The 15,646-nt window shown below is 44.7% G+C and overlaps 1 protein-coding gene across 6 annotated transcripts in view; it reads right to left on the bottom strand.

Moving 5' to 3' along the window:
- Nucleotides 1-15,646, bottom strand: part of PC (pyruvate carboxylase) — a 1,086,793-nt gene that overhangs the window by 928,880 nt on the left and 142,267 nt on the right. The window contains exon 1 of one of the 6 annotated variants that reach the window (XM_068259506.1): nt 2,645-2,709. The exons of the other annotated variants lie outside the window; for them this stretch is intronic. The gene's annotated coding sequence lies outside the window, so the exon portion shown is untranslated. Of the gene's footprint in view, nt 1-2,644; nt 2,710-15,646 lie in introns of those variants that run through there. 6 annotated transcript variants of the gene reach the window in all.

Below are 15,646 nucleotides of genomic sequence, written 5' to 3'. Positions count from 1 at the left end.
CAGCCATGAGATCAGTGCAATGGGCAGGCAATTACTGAGTATGTAAAATGCAAATTTGAGGGCAAAAACAACCATACAACAAATCGCTGGGGAGGGAGGTTTGTCTACAGAATCTTATCTTCCCATCAAATGTCTCACTTTGTGTTTAATAAAGCATTTAACCCTTTCCACAATTAACTTATTAGGGTCAAATAAAAGGGCAGTGACCAGTCTATTCTTATTGCAGGCAAAGCATAATTGTGAGACCTACACATGACTTTTTATATAGACACTGGGTGGGATTGTAGGACACAGTTCTAGATAATGGTTCTTGCTTGGGGGGGGGGGGGGGGGGTAGATCCTGTCTGTACACTGCTTGCACAAACTGGAGGAGATCTGCATTTATTCAGGCAGGAGCTGGCACCCTGTAGCCCCGTGCTGAATGGGTACACCCTGTGGTGGCAGCTGCTTGCTCCTAGGCATCCAGGGCAGGGCATAGAGGCTGGAGAGGTAGCCTGTCCTTGGTTAAGACAAGCAGAGGCTGGACAATGAAAGCCGCAAAGGATACTGGCACTATACAAAATAATAATGACAGTGATTGGCACTGAACTGGTGCTCAGGACAGCAGATCACAGGGCCTTCTAGGCTGGCATCAAGACTGATGCACCCAGTGGTCCAACTGTAGTCAAAAACCCTAAAGAGCAGATAGACCTGAGGCTGAACATCAAAGTCCAGGATGAAGATGCATACATGACCTAACCGATGCCCTGGATCAGCTTCGGTCAGAAAACTCTGGTGTACTTATGTATTACAGAGTTAATAGCAGCAAAGAGTGTGTTGTGACGGTACTGGCACTAAATCACAAAGTTTAGCGACAGTTAAGGGTAGATGGAATAATATGGAGGAACAGGTAGTCCCCGGTCAACAAACAAGATAGGGACTGTAGGTTCGTTCTTATTCTGAATCTGTCCACAAGTTAAAATGCTGTGCCATCTCTGTCCCCTGTGCCTCTATACCCCCTCCCCCCATCACCTCTGTTACCCTGTACCTCATTATCCCCCTAGGTTTCCCCCACCCGCCCCTTGTGTTACCTCTGTCCCCCTGTGACTTTAGTCTACTTGTTCCCACAGAATCCAATTTCTTATTTTCAGGCAGTCATATCAGCGAGTTGCTCATAACTGACAGATGGGAGGAGACAAGGCCTTGTGTGAACAGTGCATACTCTACAAGGTTTTCCTTACAGCAGACTTGCTCTATAGTGGGCGGCGCACTGACAGATAAGTCCGTGTTAAGGTGGCCACTGACAATACAATTTGCCAAACTATTGTTTATAAACGATTCTTCGCATGAACGATGGCAAATGATCTTTTGGACCACTAATGGACAGAATCTCCTAACCAATCGGGTCCGATTAAAGGAATTGGCAGGCAAAAAAAATAAAAAAAATAAATGAGTTTCACTTACCTGGGGCTTCTACCAGCCCCATGCAGCCATCCTGTGCCCTGGGTAGTCACTCACTGCTGCTCCAGTTCCCCGCCGCCACATCCATTTTTACACATTCCCACTGGTGCAGGAACATTAACAAACACATTTTGCAGCGTTAGGGGCGCAATGCGAAAAACTGTTAGCGTTGCACCGCTAAAAAAAAAAATGTATGTGTTAATGTTCCTGCACCAGCGGGAATGTGTAAAAATGGACGCAATGCGGCCCGCCGACCCAGAGTTCGGCAAATACGAAAATAGCTGGTGGCGGGGGACTGGAGCAGCAGTGAGTGACTACCAGGGCACAGGATGGCTGCATGGGGCTAGTAGAAGCCCCAGGTAAGTCAAACTTTTTTTTTTGCCTGCCAATTCCTTTAATGAAATGGTTTTGCTTTTCAGATCGATCCTGTCAATCTGAGAAGATTGGTTAGGAGATTTTTGTCCATTAATGGTCCCAAACTATAATTTCCGATCGTTCATATACAATCGTTTGACAAATTGCATGGCTTGTGGCCACCTTTAGGCTGCCATATCATCATGAGACAGGTGTGGATGGCAGCTAGCACCATAAGCTGCTACAGCAATAATTTCATAAATATGCTTGCTTTGCATAAATTGGAACAGGCATCTCTGATGCACACCTGGGTACCAATACACACAGGCAAATTTCTGCCTGGAGTTACAGACGCCAGTGGCTCTGGCTGCAGGTTTGTCACAGGTGTATGACTCAGACCGCTGAAGCCAAATAATCACATAATACGCAACTGTTATTTCTAAACAGGAAGAAAGATGGCAGCCTCAACATTTTTCTCCCCTACATGCGTCATATAAGCCCATATTTTCCGGTTTAATTTACACCTGAAAAATAATCCTCAGAATGGTTATGAAAGATGTATTAAATTTTCTTTCTGCAGAAAGCATTAGTCTCGCTGTTCTTATAGCTAAAACAAAATCCTGTGAAAGTACATTCTATTCAGTGGAGAAAATAGCAATCCTAGCTGTTGGCAGACATAAATGAGTCTTTGTTTATTCGCTAGTGAGCCGCATGGGACAAAGCAGAAAGGACATTTTAGCATGTGCTGAGAAATCTGCTTCTTAAACACTGCTTCTTAAACAAACCTGCAGCTTTCTCCACGTGGAACGTGTGAGGAGCTCACAGATGACATCTGCTCTGTCACTCTTACCTTAATGCTGCACAGCTGACCAACTTGTCATCATGCGAGGCCGGCGTCCCTAAACTATAAGATTTGCAGAAAGAAGTAGGCTCAGCCACTCCCCCGATTACCTAACAACAGTATCTTGGGCCAGCTAATTCAATCACATGTCCCGGACTGTCTATAACCCTGCTGGGAATTCGATAGCAAAGTGTGACTGCAAAGCAAAGTAAGCTAGAATCGTACTCTTACTAATCCTAACAGAGCAACACATTCTGTAACACACAGCCAGGTAAAGGAGTTGACAAACTATAATCTTCCAGCAAAGTTAGCTTCCTATTATTATTGGTGTTTATTCACTGCAGTGTTTACCAAATGGTAAAATACAACATGGGCGGCATCTGAATTAACGTTCTAAACACAAAGTAGATGCCAAAACCAAAAATAAGCTGCTGTTTGTGAGGAAACCAGTGTTGGCAGAGGATATTAACACCTGTCATGCCAATTGTGAATGGGTCCTAAAGTCTTATATACACGCTTGATAGAAGTTGGCCACCTCAGCCGAAAATCCAGAGTGTGTACAAGTGTCCTACAAGGTCTCGAAGGGCCTAAACAGACTCTCAGGGTGACCTGCAATGCAGGTAAAATGGTCCTGCGTTGCTCTGCTTAATAGTGTTCATATGTCCTTGCATAAAGCACACTGACATGAGTTGCTGATATCTGCTCAGAAATGTAACAGTGTGCCCAAGCCACAGGCAACACCAATGATCGTATGCGCGGTTCCCCTCATTACCCCACCCACCACAAGCTGCTCTATCATGCCCCACACCATCACCTGTCTTCCTCACAACAGTACACATCGTCCAGCTGTGGTGGAGGGAGGTGTGTGTGTGTGTGTGTGTGTGTGTGTGTGTGTGTGTGTGTGTGTGTGTGTGTGTGTGTGTGTGTGTGTGTGTGTGTGTGTGTGTGTGTGTGTGTGTGTGTGTGTGTGTGTGTGTGTGTGTGTGTGTGTGTGTGTGTGTGTGTGTGTGTGTGTGTGTGTGTGTGTGTGTGTGTGTGTGTGTGTGTGTGTGTGTGTGTGTGTGTGTAACATTCACACTAGACGGTCTAGTAAATAAATCGCCCGAAGGGTTAGGGCCCTTCTCTCTAGTGACTAGAGAGAAGGGCCCTAACCCTTCGGGCGATTTATTTGCAATTACCCCTATTTTTTGGACTATAAGACGCTCCTGACCATAAGATGCACCTAGTTTTATAGGACAAAAGCCAGGGGAAAAAATATATACTAAACCTGGTGCATCTATGATGAAGGGGCATCTTTTGGATTATGCCCCCTTTGTACCTCATGTCTCCCTGTGTCCTCCTGTCACCATTGTGTCCTCCAGGGCCCACATGTATCCACATTCTCCTTGTGTCCTCCTCTATGCCCCTTTGTGTCCCCCCTATGTCCTCTGTTTGTCCCAGTGTCCTCTGCAAGGGCACAGTACAGGAAGTTCCCGACATTGTGATGTCAGAATCTCCCTGCATTTGGACTATAAGACGCAGTGACTTTTCCCCCCACTTTTGGTGGAGAAAAAGTGAGTCTTATAGTCCAAAAAATACAGTACATACCTTTAGTGCTCTGCAAGGAGTATCACCCATTTACTAGCAACTGTTTTTGAGATTGGTGAAGGAAAAAAAAAAACAGAAATACTAAATCCCACAACAACTTTAAGCATAAGTGCTACATACTTGTCCTAAAAGGAGCAATGGTTTTATCAGTGGCTCATTTCTGAGGAGGTCTGTGCTATCTGAAGAGAATTGTGCTATCTCAGCATAGATCCGGTAACAATCTGAGTATTATCCTCTGTATAGTACATTACAGTTTACAAGCCTAGTAGCTACAAGAAATTTACTGGAGATGCTGAAAAATACAGTCATCAAAAGGATTGCTAATCTCTGTATCTTATTTTACAACCTCACAAACCATTCCATATGGCTAATATATGCAACACATGTAAAAGGCAAAGTCTGCTTTCTACAAGGGGACAACATTATGTGGACCTAATAGGTAAACTGTATGTCATCCACAGTGATGTAAGCTTGTTTTGCTGCTTCAGCATAGTACAAGGCCTCTTAACTTCACTACATTCCATACACATTGAAAGAGACAAAAAATAATTGTAATCACACAAAGATGCTTAGTTTTGGTATTGACATTCAGCTATGTAGCCAAAACCCTCGGCACTGAAGACTATGTAAGCGTTGTATTGATTAGGAGTCAAAAATAGGTTTGAGGAGTTGGGTTAAGGGGCTGTTTAGGGTTTTTCGAACAATCACAGTGGCAGCCATTTTGCTGAGATTTTAATGCAAGTCAATACAAGCGTATTTTTAAAAATGAAAACTTATCGACAATCGTTCTGCAGTGTGGCTCAGCCCATAATTGAACCTGAAGTGAGAAATATATGGAGGCTGCCATATTTATTTCCTTTTAAAAAAATACCAGTTGCCTGGCAGCCCTGCTGGTCTATTTGGCTGCAGTAGTGTCTGAATCACACCAGAAACAAGCATGTAGTTAATCTTGCCTCATCGGAGAAAACCATGTCAGAAATACCTGATCTGCTGCATGCATGTTCAGGGTTTGTGGCTAAAAGTATTAGAAGCAGGAGATCAGCAGGACAGCCAGGCAACTGGTATTGCTTAACCATTTCAGCCCGCTGGGATTTTTCACCTTATGCATCAGAGCAATTTTCACCTCCCATTCATTCGCTAATAACTTAAGCACTACTTAACACAATTTATTGATATAAATCTTGTTTTTTCCACCACTAATTAGGCTTTCTTTAGGTGGTACATTTTGCTAAGAATTTTTTTTTTTTATAAATGCATTTTAACAGGATTAATAAGAATAAAAAAGGAAAAAAAATAATTTCTCAGTTTTCGTCTATTATAGCTTTAAAATAATCCACGCTACCATAATGAAAACCTATGTATTTTATTTGCCCGTTTGTCTCGGTTATGACACCATTTAAATTTTGTCACTATCACAATGTATGGCAATCACTATCACAATATTTTATTTGGAAATAAAGGTGCATTTTTTCAGTTTTGCGTCCATCACGATTTACAAGCTTATAGTTTAAAAAAACGTTCGTAGTCTACCCCCTTCACATGCATATTTAAAAAGTTCAGACCCTTCGGTAACTAATTTATGTTTTTTTCTTTTTAATTGTAATTTTTTTTTTCATTAAAAATGTTATTTGGGTAATATTTTGGTGTGGGAAATAAAATGTCGATGTAGTTTTACTATTTGGCCACCTTGAATTTTTTTCTCCTTGTGCTTCTCGATCACCAGAAGCACAAGGAGGACGAGGAAACTTTTTTTTGCAGAAAGACTGAAGCCTCTAGTAAGAGAGCTTCAGTTTTTCTGCTGGGGACATGGATCGGTGATTGGGAACCATGTTCCCGTTCACTGATCCCAGGGCTATCAGGGACAGCACGGGGACACGGGGGAGCGCGCCGAAGCGCGGCACCGCAGCAGAACAGCCGCCTGGACGTGAGGATCACGTCTGGGCGGCTGAAATGGTTAAAGTGTGCCCGAGATAGTGTGTGTGTGTGTGTGGGTGGGGGGGCTGATGGGACACAGAAGCATGTTTCCTGCCTCATGACATACCACTGTGTCGCCCCCCCCCCCCCCCCACCGCACCCTATAACCCCCCGAAATTGGCGACAATGATTGTTAATCTCGAGGGGAAAGGAGGAGAGGGATTCCCTGCTCCAACGCCCACTGGGGGCATTCTTGCAGGCTTTCCCCTGCTGCCATAGGGCAGCTGTCTCTACCTGCCCCACTCCCCCACCTCCCTGCACGCTGAGAGAGCAGTTTGCATTCCTTCTATCGTCATGACCCCAGAAGTCACACAAATGAAAGGAGATGCGGACCACAGGAGTGGCAGAGATGGCGGCAACCTGATCCATCCAGCCCTCCCGAATCAGGTAGCATTGCTTTTTTAAATTTAATGTCCCCACATTCGGTTATCTTTAAAGGGAACCCGAGGTGATAATATGGAGGCTGCCATATTTATTTTCTTTTAAGCAATACCAGTTGCCTGGCTGTCCTGCTGGTCCTTTGCCTTTAATACTTTCAACCATAGACCCTGACCAAGCATGCAGCAGGTCGGGGTTTTCTGACAATATTGTCAGAACGGACAAGATTAGCTGTATGATAGTTGGTGGGAATGTCCTGGGAATACAAATTGGTCACGTCCCTGAAAATTATATTTGACCCCTTTGTGGGACTCCTAGAGAAAAAAAAACTCAAGTCTACTTATCCAACCCACAGATTTATAAAACATGTGACTCCCATGCCAAAAAGCATTGAGCTGCAAATTAGAAGTCCTCAAATCTATCATTGGATACAGTCTTTACTGAACGAAGTTATACTCTGAGCATATTCTAGCTAAGATTAAATATACCATGCTTAACTTTGATAAAACCTGGAGTTTGTGGATTGACTGGCAAGATAATGAAGACTTGTATGTCCTACATTCCTAACTTAATCCCCTGGTCCTGGTGGTTCTACTTTCTAGCATTGTTTTGTGGCCACGTATGAGCTGCCCCTGGAGATTGTGTATTCACCATCGTAGTTAGGCATGTGTGGTTTTCTCGGCTTGTCCCCCCCTCCCATACCCTTAGGCTCATTAAGCAGAAGTGTATTACACCCTCGAACCTACTCCTGATCACACACACACACACCTCTCTTGCTATGCTTTTCTTGTATAGTGGTAGCCTATATCCAGTCTTACTGTTACTTTATTAGGATTCCCATGCTTGGGATACGGTTATATGGTTTATGATGATTTATGCTTATCTGCACAATAAAACTTTTTGAAACTAAATCAAGAGGAGGAGGTTTGTATACACCTTAACCAAATCCCACGACAATACTAAAGTTCAAAAGACAGGCACCAACATGGGTACAGGTCAAAGTCCATAACACAGTACAGAAATGCAGTCAGTCAAAAAATAAAACTGCAGTAGTCAAATCCTGTATTTATATAACTTTATTATAATGACCCATGCACAATTCACTTTTTCTCCTAGGTAATATTTTCAAAATACCTTTTGAGCCAACAGCAAGCTAGAAAATACTCCAAATAATTTTGGTAGCACTTTTTCACCTACTTTTTGGTACTTTTTCAGTTGCAGAGCTGAAACGTTATTTTAAATAGAAGATGAAACGTTATCTCCCATGAGAAAACTCAGGAGAAAAAGGTAATTGCATATGGGCCAATATGCTTTTGTGGGCTGCACAGGAGCATGTACACCAATCCCAGACCATAGTGCAGGTCACAGCCTTTTGCAGCAGTGATTACACAGTCAGAAAGAACAGTTGTACATTAACTTACACTACCAGTCAGCTCTTGGAAGATAGGAAAAACATTAATTAGACCAAGCTTATCCTTCATACTAAACAAACAAAGTAATTATGCACAGACGAACCTGCATGCACACACCACAACCATGCAATTGCCCAAAACCTGCATAGGTGCACACCAACGTCTGCTCACGCACCCCACAAATGGCACAGATCACATCAATTAAGCCGCTGACAATGTGAAAGTCACCCAACGAGGTGCAAACTTTAGGCAGTGGCGACGTGCAAAGCTCACATGCCACCGCCACTCAGAACTAGGGTTGCAACGGTATGTAATAGGACAGTATGATAACCGGCAAAATATCACGGTATACAGTATTACAAAATGATTGCCTTGTCGCTAATCTTTCGGAAGCGGGGGGGGGGGGGGGGGGGAATGGGGGCACTCAGTGACAGAGGACAAAGGAGTAGGGAGGGAAGCCCCAATAGGATCCTGAGGCTTCCCTCTCAAGGTAAGTATCTAAATTGTGACCAAGCTTTGGCTCAGGTACACTTTAAAAAGTATAAGTATGTTACAGCCAGAACCCGAAAACCCCAGTATAGGTTAGTCAGGTAGGTGCCTCCAGCACTGGTAGCCAGTACAGTTGCCCCAGGATAGGTTAGCCAGGTAAGTGCCTCCAGTGTTGGTAGCCAGGATAGTTGCCCCCAGTATAGGTTAGCCGGTAGGTGCCTCCAGTATATGTAGCCAGTATAGTTACCTCCAATATAGCTGCCCCCAGTATAGGCTAGGTGCCTAAACTATAGGTAGCCAGTATAGTTGTCCCCAGTATAGGTGCCTCCCAGTATAGATAGCTAGTATCGTTGCCCCCAGTATAGGTGCCTTGCAGTATAGATAGCTAGTATAGTTGCCCTCAGTTTAGATAGGTATAGGTGCCTGCCAGTATAGATAGCTAGTATAGTTGCCTCCCCAGTATAGGTGCCTCCAGTATAGTTACCCTCAGTATAGGTTCTTCCCAATATAGATATCTAGTATAGTTGCCCCCATTATAGGTGCCCCCCAGTATAGATAGCTGGTATATAGTTACCCCCAGTATAGGCCTAGGTGCCTCCAAGTATAGATAGGTAGTATAGTGGCCCCCCGTATAGATAGCTACTATACAGGATCTTCTCAAAAAATTAGCATATTGTGATAAAGTTCATTATTTTCTGTAATGTACTGATAAACATTAGACTTTCATATATTTTAGATTCATTACACACAACTGAAGTAGTTAAAGCCTTTTATTTTTTTTTCTTATTGAGGATTTTGGCATACAGCTCATGAAAACCCAAAATTCCTATCTCAAAAAATTAGCATATTTCATCAGACCAATAAAAGAAAAGGGTTTTTTAAAACAAAAAAAGTCAACCTTCAAATAATTATGTTCAGTTATGCACTCAATACTTGGTCGGGAATCCTTTTGCAGAAATGACTGCTTCAATACGGCGTGGCATGGAGGCAATCAGCCTGTGGCACTGCTCAGCTGTTATGGAGGCCCAGGATGCTTCGATAGCGGCCTTAAGCTCATCCAGAGTGTTGGGTCTTGCGTCTCTCAACTTTCTCTTCACAATATCCCACAGATTCTCTATGGGGTTCAGGTCAGGAGAGTTGGCAGGCCAATTGAGCACAGTATTACCATGGTCAGTAAACAATTTACCAGTGGTTTGGGCACTGTGAGCAGGTGCCAGGTCATGCTGAAAAATGAAATCATCTCCATAAAGCTTTTCAGCAGATGGAAGCATGAAGTGCTCCAAAATCTCCTGGTGGCTAGCTGCATTGACCCTGCCCTTGATAAAACATAGTGGACCAACACCAGCAGCTAACATGGCACCCCAGACCATCACTGACTGTGGGTACTTGACACTGGACTTAAGGCATTTTGGCATTTCCCTCTCCCCAGTCTTCCTCCAGACTCTGGCACCTTGATTTCCGGTACTTCGGACCACTGAGCAACAGTCCAGTGCTGCTTCTCTGTAGCCCAGGTCAGGCGCTTCTGCTGCTGTTTCTGGTTTAAAAGTGGGTTCATGCTTCCATCTGCTGAAAAGCTTTATGGAGATGAAGATTTCATTTTTCAGCACGACCTGGCACCTGCTCACAGTGCCAAAACCACTGGTAAATGGTTTACTGACCATGGTAATACTGTGCTCAATTGGCCTGCCAACTCTCCTGACCTGAACCCCATAGAGAATCTGTGGGATATTGTGAAGAGAAAGTTGAGAGACGCAAGACCCAACACTCTGGATGAGCTTAAGGCCGCTATCGAAGCATCCTGGGCCTCCATAACAGCTGAGCAGTGCCACAGGCTGATTGCCTCCATGCCACGCCGCATTGAAGCAGTCATTTCTGCAAAAGGATTCCTGACCAAGTATTGAGTGCATAACTGAACATAATTATTTGAAGGTTGACTTTTTTGTTTTAAAAACACTTTTTTTATTGGTCGGATGAAATATGCTAATTTTTGGAGATAGGAAATTTGGGTTTTCATGAGCTGTATGCCAAAATCATCAATAAGAAAAACAATAAAAGGCTTGAACTACTTCAGTTGTGTGTAATGAATCTAAAATATATGAAAGTCTAATGTTTATCGGTACATTACAGAAAATAATGAACTTTATCACAATATGCTATTTTTTTGAGAAGATCCTGTAGTTGTCCCCAGTATAGGTGCCTCCCAGTTAGATAGCTTGTATAGTGCCCCTAGTATAGGTATAGGTGCCTCCCAGTTAGATAGCTAGTATAGTGGCCACCGGTATAGGTGCCTCCAGTGTGCGGTGGGGAGAGCGGGCAGAAAACTCACCTGCCTTCAGCCAGCAGCATGCGGCGTCTATCTCGTTCTTCCTAGGCATCGTCACATTAATAACACCGCTCCCTGTGATGACGTCACAGGGGACGCGGTTACCAACGCGACAACACCTGGGAGGAAGTAGATTGTAGTCGCGTGTGGCCAAAGGAAGGAGAGTTTCTGCCCGCTCTCCCCGCCGATGCCCATTCCCCTAAAACCAGTATAAGAGGATTGTGCATGGTATGATTACTATGCACAATCACACCGCGGTATACCGTCATACTGGTATAACGAGTCAACTTTACTGAGAACGCCAGAAAGAAAGTGCCAGCAGCTACTCCAGTGTCAGCAGATTTGCAGTACTTTTGGGAATCATGTAATATAAGAGTGAATAGAGGCGCCAGCCAGCAGGATAAAAGGTACTAAAAAGTTTAAAATTCCTCAGGAGGTGGTGGTGGACTTGCCTCCTTGAAGTAGACAAGATACTGTCAGCTGTTTAACAACAAGTTGATTTATATACTCCAGACAACCATGCAACGCGTTTCGCAGGTATATTCCAGCTTCCTCAGGCAATAACAAATAGGAGTACACACAGTACAGTCTCAAGGTCACGATAAGCGCCATTGGATATTGAATCATAACGGATACTGCCGGTGCACCACATAAGTGTGAGATTCTCCATAGGTCATTGCTTTTGCGGCTCCTTGCAGCAAAATAGGATAACGGAACACAGGGTTACCCTGCATGTAGAAGGGGCCTCAAAACAATGCAAATTGCCTGGCTGTCCTGCTGATCCTCTGCCTCTATTACTTTTAGCCGTAGACCCTTAAAGAGAACCCGAGGCAGGGTTCTTCCATCGCAATCCATATACAGAGGCTGGGTCTGTCTATACAGCCCAGCCTCTGTTGCTAGTTTGTTCCCTCCAAAGCCCCCCCTGCGCGCTGTCAGACCCCATAAAACACAGCCGCGCTACGCGGCTGTGTTTACCTCACTACTGTCTGTCTCGGCTGCTCCCCCGCCTGCTGAATCGCTCCGGTCCCTGCCCGCGTCCCTTACCTCCAATCAGCGGCGAGGGAAGGGACGTGGGCGGGGACCGGAGCGATTCAGGATGCGGGGGAGCGGCGAGACTGACAGTCGTGAGTTAAACACAGCCGGCTGCGACACACTGCAGGTCGCCAGCGCGGATGTGTTTTATGGGGTCTAGCTACATGCTAATTTCAAGTGTGTGATTCAGACACTACTGCAGCCAAATATATCTTCAGGACGGCCAGGCAACTGGTATTGTTTAGAAGAAAATAAAATATAAAAACCTCCATATACCTCACTTCAGGTTCCCTTTAGAAGAAAAAGCAGATGAAAGACATAAGCATGAATAAGTGCTCCCACACATTCAAATCTACTTTACATTCAATGCCAGCATTAAAAAAATGAATTAAAAAAAAAAAAAAAAGGCTGTCTACATGTTACTTTACTACAGCTAACATTGTATAGGAGGAAATCAACACTGGTGTCTCTAAAAAAAAAAAAAAAAAAAAGTGCATCTCTGTAAGCAAGGAAAGCTATATTTTTCATATTTGTTATATGCATATGTCAAATAGTCTCTTAATATCCAAAACTCATGACAGGCTTACATAACAGACTAGGCAGTAGTTGCATTAAGAACGAGGGGAGGACTAGACGTACCAACAAGTCAGAATACATCTTTGTGTGCAAATGTCCATTGATCAGAAACCGTAAATATGCCACAGTTAATCAGAAGCCTCAACTGATCAAATAACTACATATTATTTGTGTTAAAGGGGCACTACAGTGAAAAACTGTAAAATGTAAAATATGTGCAATGTTAAATATATGTAGACATGTGCAATTAAAAAGTACATTTCTTCCAGAGTAAAATGAGCCATAAATTACTTTTCTCCTATGTTGCTGTCACTTACAGTAGGTAGTAGAAATCTGACAGAAGTGACAGGTGTTGGACTAGTCCATCTCTTTATAGGGGATTCTCAGGGATATATTTATTTTCAAAAGCACTAAGGCCTGGAACCCACTGAAAACCGCAAACGCAAAACGCAACCGCTAGCGTTTTGTCTGAGCGGTTTGCAAGCGGATTCATGCACGTTTTTGGTCGTGTTTTGCAACATTGTATTTTTTTCCCCAGCGGGTGCCTAGCGTTTTGCGTTTTTATCCTGATTGGTCCTGTGAATTATTTTTCATTTTGTTACAGTGTGCTTAACCGCAAAATGCTAGCAAAACCGCTCAGTTTAGGTTTTGCTGAGAGTTTCTGCTAGCGTTTCAATACTTTACATTGAAGCGCTAACGCTCCCAAAATGCTGCAGGTCCTGCGTTTGCGTTTCTGGGAAACGCAAACGCTCCTGTGGAAGTTGCCCCATCCATTAACATTAGCCCAGCGTTTTGGCAAACTGCTAGCGTATCGCAGTGCTGCCAAAACGCTGCCAAAAGCGCTCCTGTGGGTTCCAGCCCTTAGTGAATGGCATTTGTCTGTCCAACTGCCAAAAAAACTGTGTAGGGGGCCGGGAAGCTGGCCAGCATCATTGTTTAAATCCTTTTTAGGGAATATCTTTATAAAAAATAAAGGCCTTGCTGAGAATCCCCTATGAATAGATGGACTAGTCCAAAACCTGTCACTTCTGTCAGATCTCTACTGCCTACTGTAAGTGACAGCAACATAGGAGAAACGTAATTTATGGCTCATTTTACTCATTAAAAAATGTACTTATTTGTATATGTTTGCACATATTTTAAATGTTACAGTTTTCCGCTGTAGTGCCCCTTTAAGTTAAATAGCTGTTTGATTGAAAAGAAAATTCGGAAAGAACAAGCAAAATTCCAAGACCCTGCTGGAATCCCAGAATATCTTTGGCTCTTCTCTAGTACATTTGATATGGGGACAATGGAGCGTGGACTAATTGAGTAACCAAGACGAGTGGTTAACCACTTGCCGACCGCCTTAAGCCGATGGGCGGTGGCAAGGGCTGGGCCCAAACGACCGCAATACGCCCATCGGCGGCAGCAGGCGTCATTCGTGATGCGATCAGCCACCGGCGTCAGGCTCCGCCCCCCTCGCACTGTAACTGCCGGCCGCTCGGAAGCGCCGGCGGGTTACTAGCATCCAGATCGCCGCAACAAAGTGTATAATACGCTTTGTAGTGTATACAAAGCGTATTATACAGGCTGCCTCCTGCCCTGGTAGTCCCAGTGATCGAGGGACCACCAGGGAAGGCTGCAGCCACGAAGGTAAGCACCCAAGCACACTGATCTCCCCTCCCCCCCTTTTCCCTCTGATCGCCCACAGCACCCCTCAGACCCCCCCCCCCCCCCTGCCCACCCCTCAGACCCCTGTTTGCACCCAATCACCCATCAATCACTGACTGTCACTATCTGTCAACACTATTTTTTTAACTAGTCCCTAACTAGTCCTGGGGGCTCCTGATCACCCCCCCCCCCCACACACACACACACTCACTCTCTCTCAGATCCTCCCCAGCCCCCCCCCCCCCTGTGTACTGTATGCATCTATCCTCCACTGTAATCACCTGTCAATCACCCCGTCACTGCCTCCCATCAGATCAGAACATAACCTACCTCTTACGGGCATCTGATCACCCTCCCATCAGATCGCCTGCAGACCTACCCTCCGATCACCTGCTAAGTGCATTGTTTACATCTCTTCTGACATCTAATCACCCACTGATCACCCATCAATCACCCACTGTCACTGCTACCAATCAGATCAGACCCCTATCTGCCCCTAGAGCACCCAATCACCCGCCCAAACCCTCAGAACGACCTCAGAACCCCCCAGACCTTCCACCCCTCACTGTGTACTGTATACATTATTCTCCCCTGTAATCACCGGTCAATCACCTGTCACTGCCTCCCATCAGATCAGAACCTAATCTGCCTCTTACGGGCATCTGATCACCCTCCCACACCATCAGATCGCCCGCAGACCTACCCTCCGATCACCTCCAAAGTGCATTGTTTACATCTGTTCTGCCATCTAATCACCCACTGATCACCCATCAATCACCCATCAATCACCCCCTGTCACTGCTACCCATTAGATTAGACCCCTATCTGCCCCTAGGGCACCCAATCACCCGCCCACACCCTCAGAACTCCCTCAGACCCCAGCCCTGATTACCTCGCCAGTGCATTGCTTTAATCTATTCCCCCCTCTAATCACACCTTGAGACACCCATCAATCACCTCCTGTCACCACCTGTCACCCCCTAGCACACCTACCCATCAGATCAGGCCCTAATTTGCCCCGTGTGGGCTCCTGATCACTCGGCCAAACCCTCAGATCCCCTCTCAGACCCCTTTCCGATCACCTCCCCAGTGCATTGGTTGCATCTATTTTCACCTCTAACCACCCCCTGGACAATCACCTCCTGTCACACCCCTAGCACTCCTATCCATCAGATCAGGCCCAATACAACCTGTCCTCTAAGAGGCCACCCTGCTTATGACTGGTTCCACAAAATTCGCCCCCTAATAGACCACCTGTTATCAAAATTTGCAGATGCTTATACCCCTGAACAGTCATTTTGAAACATTTGGTTTCCAGACTACTCACGGTTTTGGGCCCGTAAAATGCCAGGGCAGTATAGGAACCCCACAAGTGACCCCATTTTAGAAAAAAAAAAAAAAGACACCCCAAGGTATTCTGTTAGGTGTATGTCGAGTTCATAGAAGATTTTATTTTTTGTCAAAAGTTAGCGGAAATGGATTTTTATTGTTTTTTTTTCACAAAGTGTCATTTTTCACTAACTTGTGACAAAAAATAAAATCTATTAACTCACCATACACCTAACGGAATACCTTGGGGTGTCTTCT

This window comes from Hyperolius riggenbachi, chromosome 11 (assembly GCF_040937935.1).
Source record: "Hyperolius riggenbachi isolate aHypRig1 chromosome 11, aHypRig1.pri, whole genome shotgun sequence".
NCBI lineage: Eukaryota > Metazoa > Chordata > Amphibia > Anura > Hyperoliidae > Hyperolius > Hyperolius riggenbachi.
The sequence above is the reverse complement of the archived record's forward strand: the minus strand, read 5'-3'. Positions and strand labels throughout refer to the sequence as shown.